Source organism: Colobus angolensis, unplaced genomic scaffold, assembly GCF_000951035.1.
Source record: "Colobus angolensis palliatus isolate OR3802 unplaced genomic scaffold, Cang.pa_1.0 Scaffold313, whole genome shotgun sequence".
In the NCBI taxonomy this organism is placed as follows: Eukaryota; Metazoa; Chordata; class Mammalia; order Primates; family Cercopithecidae; genus Colobus; species Colobus angolensis.
The window spans coordinates 1,993,621-2,002,235 of NW_012116411.1; positions in this window are offsets into that span (position 1 = coordinate 1,993,621).

Here is an 8,615-nt window from a genome sequence, read left to right on the forward strand (position 1 = left end):
TAAGAGTATGAAATGCTGAAGTTAAACATTGCATCATTTCCTTACCATATTTTCACACATTGTGCTGCTGATTCAAATTAATTAGCTTTGGCTCAGGACACACAGCCTTCTCCTACCCAGATGGTGATGCTTTACCAGAACAGCCAGTTTTTTTTTTTTTCTTTCTTTCTTTCTTTTTTGTTTTTTTTTTTTTGAGACAGAGTCTCGCTCTCTCGCCCAAGCTGGAATGCAGTGGTGCAATCTCAGCTCACTTCACTCCACCTCCCGGGTTCATGCCATTCTACTGCCTCAGCCTCCCGAGTAGCTGAGACCGGAGCCCGCCACCACGCCTGGCTAATTTTTTTGTATTTTTACTAGAGACAAAGTTTCACCATGTAAGCCAGGATGGTCTCGAACTCCTGACCTCATGATCCGCCAGCTTTGGCCTCCCAAAGTGCTGGGATTACAGGCGTGAGCCACCACGCCCAGCTCAGACAGCTCTTGCATTTGCCTTTTGTGTTTTGTTTTGTTTCCTGTATCAACAGCTTCTCTGTTGTCTCTCTTCTTCACAGAACATACAGTTTAAGCCACATCCTTCTTTCACTTCTTCCTTGACTTCAGTAGAATTCTCTGTTTTAAAAATTTCTTCACAGATTCTAGCATCTCTCATGCTTTGATACGGCATTTCAGAATAACAGTGATTAAAAGATAATATTTAAAGTATAAGGACAACAAACACACCTATTTTATACTCAGATCACTAATTACTAAGTCATAACAACATAAATACAGAAAGTAAATTCAAGCTAAATTAAAATATAATGTTTTTAATGATTGTTTGATAAAAATGGCACTGGCTCTGACAGCCAAGTCCTTATTGTCCACTGTAAGAAGTCAAATTAAATGTCTAAATTTAATAAATCACCAAATAATAATACAAGTAGTATTCTAAAACATAAAGGTCAATAATAAATAGAACAGCAAACAGATTCCTAAAGTTCAAGCTCAAACATATAGCTCATTGTTACATTTAATAAACAGATGAGGAAATAGCCTACAGTAAGTAAGGGTTAAGAGAAACTATAAAAAAAAGCATAAGATGTACACAGAGAGCAGATAGCGAACAATTAAGAAGTAGTATGCATGATCAGTATATTTAAGTTTGAGGTGTATGAAGAAATAAAATATCAAAATGACATAATATTTTAAAAGAAATAATGCAATCGCTAAAATATAAGATTCAATTATGCATTCAATGATAGAAAAGCTACATTTACGAGAAAAGTAGTAAATTTTGAGAAGGGTATGAGGTAGTAAGAATGCATTATAAAATAAATTTTTAAAAACGAATGCAGTTTAGACAGACAGAATCTGAAACTATGAGAGAAGTTAAGATAAATTGATTACCAAAGGAGAAGCACTACCACTATTTAATTGAATATGTAACCAGAGAAAGAATAAAATGAGGATGAAAGAAATAATCTGAGACTGCTTGCAGAATTGGTTAGAAACTATTCTCTGCTTTAAGGAGCACAATGAATTCTTAAAATTATTTTATATTTTATTTTTATTTTATTTTTTACTTTTATTTTTTAGACAAGTCTTGCTTTGTTGCCCAGGCTGGAGTGCAGTGGCACAACTTTGGCTCCCTGAAACCTCTGCCTCCTGGGTACAAGTGATTATCCTACCTTGGCCTCCCAGGTAGCTGGAATTATAGGCATGTGCCACCACGCTCAGCTACTTTTTTGTATTTTTAGTAGAGATAGAGTTTCTCCAGGCTGGCTAGGCTGGTCTCGAGCTCCTGACCTCAGGTTATCTGCCCCCCTCAGCCTCCCAAAGTCCTGGGATTGCAGGCATGAGCCACTGTGCTTGGCTTTAAAATTCTTAAATCTATTTCCAGTGACATCATCATGAACCAAAGTATAAAAAAGCAAAAGAGAAAGCTTTAAAGCAACTGCAACATTGAAAACAAAAACACATTCTGCCTTCTTCAAAAAGCTAACTTACACAATTTTCAAAGCTTTCACACGTGAAAGATGTGTTCTGGGAAGTCAGCAGTGATGGTAGGGTTTAAGATTTTTCACTGAACTCTTTTTTTTTTTTTTTTTTTGAGACGGAGTCTCACCCTGTTGTTACCCACTGCACCCGGCTAATTTTGTATTTTGTTTTTTAGTAGAGACGGGGTTTCTCCACGTTGGTCAGGCTGGTCTCAAACTCCCGACTTCAGGTGCTCCACCTGCCTCGGCCTCCCAAAGTTCTGGAATTACAGGAGTGAGCCACCACGCCTGGCCCCACTTAACCCTTAATGAGTTTCCAACAGTCTGGGGCTGCATAAAAGTCAGCCAAACTCTTGAACTTGCAGGTGATATCCAGCCAGGTCCTTCTGAGCTCTGCAGCTTTCTCGGATGTTCTGTAGTCCAGGGTCACAGGATACCTCACTCCAGACCACTCTGACTGCTTTTGTTGAGTTTCTACCTCACTTTTGATGAGTAATCTACTTCCTGTTAGCATCTGACAGGTCTCAAAAAGAACAGTATTAATCCACTGGGAAGTGTGTGGGAGCAGGAAGCTACCTCCAGAAGAAATGTTATCTTAATTCTCAAGCTTATTTCTTCTAGGAAAAATATTTGATTAACTTTGAAAGAGAAAAAATGTGAGGCAACTGTAATCATAAATCCAAACAGTTCTTACCAATCCAGCTTTTCCCCCCACCCAAAATAATTACGCATACCATTATCATGTTGTTCACTTTTATGAAACTACTGGTTAATCTGGCCTATTGGAATACTTCACTACAAATGAAAGCCTCTAGGTATCTTTTCTATTCAGGAGTGAAATATTTCATCTACATTTTCAATTTCTGCAAAGAAAACTCTTTTAGGGGCAATTCTAAGGGCCTAGTTGTTGGAAGCATCAAATATTTGAAGGGAATAAGAAGGCTTTGACTTAATAATTGTATTTGTAGCCTTCTGGACCCAGCATGCTATTCAACACCATGATATTGCAGCAATCACTGTTTTTACCGAGCAGTGACTGGTGAAATGTGTGTTGCTTTTTGTTTTGTGTTTCAGTTATTTTCCTACCAATAGTTACATGACGGGTTTTTTTTTTTTTTTCCCCTGTACTTGTTTAATAAATACGTGACAAAGTTGAGAAGCATATTACCAGGATAAATTGTATTGACCTTCCTGTCTCTCTTCTTCACTAATTAATTTTTCGTTTGGTTAGAAGACAGGAGGGTCTTAAGACCACTGTCATTATCATGAGTTGGGTTTGTAAATGTCATGGTGAAAAAATATTAATATCTCAAAGATGTCTATTTTTAAAGTTGATATTATGGTTTAACAAGCCCACCTAGTGGAATATTTTGCACCATCATTTAACCACTAATGATTCTGAAAGTATTTTATATCCAAATGATCTTAGACCTTCTCTTAATGATCGTACTAACTTACAAACTCAAGACTCATCTTGGAGCACACTGACTGAATATTGATGTGTGTAGCAAAGTGTTTACTTTCTTTAAATAACTAGCTTGGTGATTGTTCTCTATGTTTCTAGCAGTCTGTGTAATTGTGCTTGTTTAGAGAAAGATTGTTCACATTGATACAGGAGAGGGGCAGGGAAGTGCTGGGTAGAGAAGGGCAGGGTCCCTGGCAAGGGCTCCACCCTCGGGCCTGGGCCCGTGGTCCTAAGTGAGGACAGGCACTCTTGCTTTCATGCCCAAAAGTTGCATTTTCCAAAACCATTCTGGTCTGCTGTGCCCCCCATCCTGTGCCTATACAAACCTGAAACCCTAGTGGACACACACACAAGTGGCTGGATGTCGAGAGGCACACATTGGCGGAAGAATACACCAACAGACACCTGCAGGCTATTGACTGTGGAACAATGTGGACACTGACTGAAATTCAGCCAAGGTGGTGGGAAGAGATCCCAGACACTGAGGGGCTCAACTCCAGGGGAAGACTGCCTTCCCACTCCATCCCCCGTCTGGCTCCCCGTTAGTCTGCTGAGAGCTACTTCCACCACTCAATAAAACCTTGCGCTCATTCTCCTAGCCCATATATGATCTGATTTTTCTGGTACACTAGAGCAAGAACCCTGGGATAAAGAAACCCTTCTTTCCTTGCAATAAGGCAGAGGGTCTAACTGAACTGAATAACACAAGCTCCCTGCAGATGGCTAAGCTGAAAGAGGACACTGTAATACAGGCCCACTGGGGCTTCGAGAGCTGTAACATTCAGCCGTAGATGCTGCCATGGGGTCAGAGCCCATGATCCTCACGACCGGCCCGCCTGCACGCTCCCCTTAGGGGCTGGAGCTCTGGGACACTGAACCAGCCAGCCACAGCCCCATCACATGCCCTGCAAGGGGGATAAGGGAACATTTCTTGTTTCAACATTTCTTTTTTATTTTTGTTTTTAGGGCGATAAGATATCTTTCCTTCTGTTTACCCCTTTTCTCCTAAAATCAATGCCGGTGAGGAGGGTAGGTAAGGAGTGTTATTTTTAATTAGTCTGTTTGGGTATACTTGGGTGGGTGGGAGGGTTGTTAAGTATATTTTTATGAATCTTGCTTAATACCGATCATTAGCTCTCAAGCCCAGTCAGCAAAATGCTTTCATTTTTCACTGTATAACAATGACCCAGTTGAGTTTTTATTTTTTCTATTTAAGAAAAGTAAGCACAGAATTGGGAGTATTAAAATGGGCATGTGGCCTCATGTTAAAATGACTAAGTCTCTTAATTTGTATTTGTCCAAGACAGTCAAGATAAGAGGGAATATGCACTACCAGATTAATTCTCCCTGGACACAGAAACCGTGCTACAAGCCAGTTTGCCCTGTTGACTGCCGTATTTCTTTTTGTGCATGTGTTAAGTTCCCTCATACTTGTTTCAATTGTGCTGACTACCTTTGACACTTGTAAATAGGAATTTGCTGTAATAGTGTTGATCCCATCAATTCAGTAAATGGGTGGAAGGAAACTTTTCCCCCAAACCTTTAGGCAAAAGTTGGTTTTAGTTTGTTTTTCTCTTTTGGCTTTCGCTTGAATCTGAAATGTTACCATTGCAGGCCACATTTGACATATGACAGGCAAAGAGCAGGTGAACAATCAATGGAAAAGTGTTGAAAAAAAAAAAAACACTCCTGTGTTAGCTAACAGACTTCTGAACATGTCACTGCAGTTCACAGAGAAGGCTGAGGAAAGTAGCAAGCAGATGTTGTATCAGCTACTACAGCCTTAAAACAAAGTTGATGTCTCTTTGGACTTTAAAATTGTTCCTGTGCTGCTTATTTTATTTCTGTTTAGCCAAGCAAACAGGATAATTTTTCCATAGAGAGAAGAAAAAAAAAGATGTACTACTTAAAGAAAGGGAATTAGATTAAATCAATCACAACAGGACTAGGAATTTCCAAAATACGACTACAGAAAAAAACACCAGTACTCACAAGCAATGTACAGATCCATGTGAGAAGAAGCAGAGGACTGCCACCAGCCCCCAAGGAACCAAAGAAGAAGAGGAGCACAGAGATCAACAGGAGTTCACTGAAAACAGTGACAGGTTACAGCGATAGGCACTGATCTCATCACAGTGAAAGATGGGGAAAAAGTATAAATTAAAGTAAGGAAGATACTACTACAAGAGATATATAGATGTTATTGACATAAGAATAATAGATTTTATCTAAGTGGAAAATGTAACAATAAAATAAAGAGTCAAAAAGAGGTGTTCTTTATGAAAGACAAGAGAAGTCAGCCTTACAGATCAAATGATGTAAATATGAATATTGCCCAGGAATAATTGCCATTGAGTCAGTTTTGAAATGGCTTCACTATCGAATGTGAATCATTAAGAAAGAAATTTACAGGCATCCAGCAGAATGAGAAACTTGCATAGCAAAGGGATTATCAGAAATATATTCATGAACAATTAATTCTGGAAACCAATAAAGCCAGGTTTAAAAATATATGAGGAAAGTATATATGAGTATTATTCTCAATCAAATTTTGCCACCAAGTGTGAAGACTGTGAGACAGCATTTGGAAATATTACAACTCATGTGTTTCCATATTGAGAAAAAAATAGTAGAGTGTAAAACTCAGCTAACAAACTATATTATCAAAGCAAATATATCAGAAGTAGAGTATCTGTGGAAAAGAAACAGAAAAGATTATGAAAGTTTCAACACTGTGAAGATATTAATTTTTGCAAAATACATCTGTAAATGTAATGTATTCTCAATTAAACTACCAAGAGACATCAGTGTGTTCATGTGTGTCTTGAGACACATAAAATAGAAAATGCTATTTTTTTCTCTTTTTTTTTTGGTAGTTGCGTTATTCATAACAGCTAAATACTTGAACTGACACAAATATTCATCAATTGATACATGACTAGATAAATGTGGTATATCCATACAATGGAATATTATTCAGATATAAAAATGAATATTAATACATGCTACAATATGAATAAACATTGAAAACATTATGTTAAGTGAATGAAGCCAGACATAGAAGGCCACATACTGCATAATTCCATTTTATAGGAAATGTTTCAAATAAGCAAATCTGTGAATAATAAGCCTACTATTGGTTACCAGGCACTAGGGGTGAAAAATGACTGCTATTAGATGGAGAGATTTTTTGGGAAGTTGATGAAAATGTTTGGGAATTAGATGGGTAATGGTTACACAAGTTTGTTAATTTACTATAAACCACTGAATTGTCCACCTTAAAATGGTGATTTCTATGGTATAATAGTTATATCTCAATTTTAAAGTTGTGTAAGATTTAAAAAGTCCTAGATTAATTCAGTTTGAGCAGATAAATGAGAAGAAAGGGGACAGAAAGGAAAATAAAATTGGCTGGCCATTCTTGATTTTACATTTAATTTTGTGTTTTTAAAAAACATGTTGCGATATGGAGCAAATGTTTTAATGATTTCTGCCTAATGAGCCTACCAAAAAGCAGGCAATGGAAAATATTCTGAAGTTTTTAAACTATTCTGATATTTGCTTGTGCTATTTGCAAATTTCTAAAAATTTTATATTATGTCTATATATAAAGCAAAACTTAGAAGATCCTTGAATGTTATTTTTCTTTCTCATTATTTTTTTGAGACAGAGTCTCACCTGTTGCCCAGGCTGGAGTGCAGTGGTGCAATCTCAGCTCACTTCAACCTCTGCCTCCCAGATTCAAGCAATTCTCCTGCCTCAGCCTCCTGAGTAACTGTGGCCGTGGGTGCATCTAGTTTTATATTTTTTAGCAGAGATGGGGTTTCACCATGTTGTCCAGGCTGGTCTTAAACTCCTGGTCACTCCCCTTGGCCGCCCAAAGTGCTGGTGTTAAAAACATGAACCAGTGTGCCCGGCCTTGAATGCTATTTTCATATAATATCTGTCAATACCGAATTGTTTGTTTAGTAGGGAATATTTGATGAAAATTCTGATGAAAATCAGGTAAATAATTTTTCACTATTTTTTCTCTTTCATATTCCCTTATTGATAATATGGTTATTTTTGAATTAAAGTGATATTTGTTCTGTAAAGCAAATATGGAAATGCAAAATAGACAGAGGGAGAAATAAATATAAAAGTGTACCACCAAAACAACAGAAATCCATCTTACCCCCTACTACAGAAAGAAATGCGTATACATATATGATATCATCTTATAACTTCTCAGTGTTTATTATCTGGAATTTTTTACACGTATGTTTCATGAATCAGTAAGTATTCTCTTCCAATGAGGTTGTAAAGGCTGTACAGAGCCTAGCCCAATGGACTATGAATAAATTATGTAAACTAATTATTTGCTGTAGGCATTAAGATTGCCTTCAATCTTCTAATATTAATATATGTATAGAGGGGTTCTTTATGCAAATTTCTTTGTATAGATATTTTATTACATAAAGTTGCATTCCATGCATTCTCCACTATGAAGAACAGTTTGGAGATTCCTCACAAAACTAAAAATAGAGCTACCATATGATCCAGCAATACCACTGTTGGTTGTATACCCAAAAGAAAGGAAATCAGTATATAGAAAAGATACCTGCACTCCCATGTTTCATGCAGCACTGTTCGCAATAGCTAAGATTTGGAAGCAACCTAAGTGTCCATCAACAGATGAATGGATAAAGAAAATGTGGTACATATACACAATGAAGTACTATTCACTCATAAAAAAATAAGATCCAGTTATTTGCAATAACATGGATGTAATGTGAGATCATTATGTAAAGTGAAATAAGCCTGGCACAGAAAGACAAACATCACATGTTCTCACATATTTGTGGGATCTAAAAATCAAATCAAGTGAACTCATGGACGTAGACAGTAGAAGGATGGTTACCAGAGGCTGAGAAGGGTTCTCGGGGGCAGAGTGTGAAGGGGGAGGTGTGGATGGTTAATGAGTTAAAAATAATAGAAAGAATGAACAAAACCTACTATTTGATAGCACAATAGGGTGACCATAGTCAATAATAATTTAATTGTACGTTTAAAAAATAGCTAAAAAAGTGTAACTCGATTGTTTGTATCAAAAAAGTAAGTGTTTGAGAGGATGGAAACCCCATTCTCCATGGTGTGTTTATTTCACATTGCATACTTGCATCAAAACAGCACAT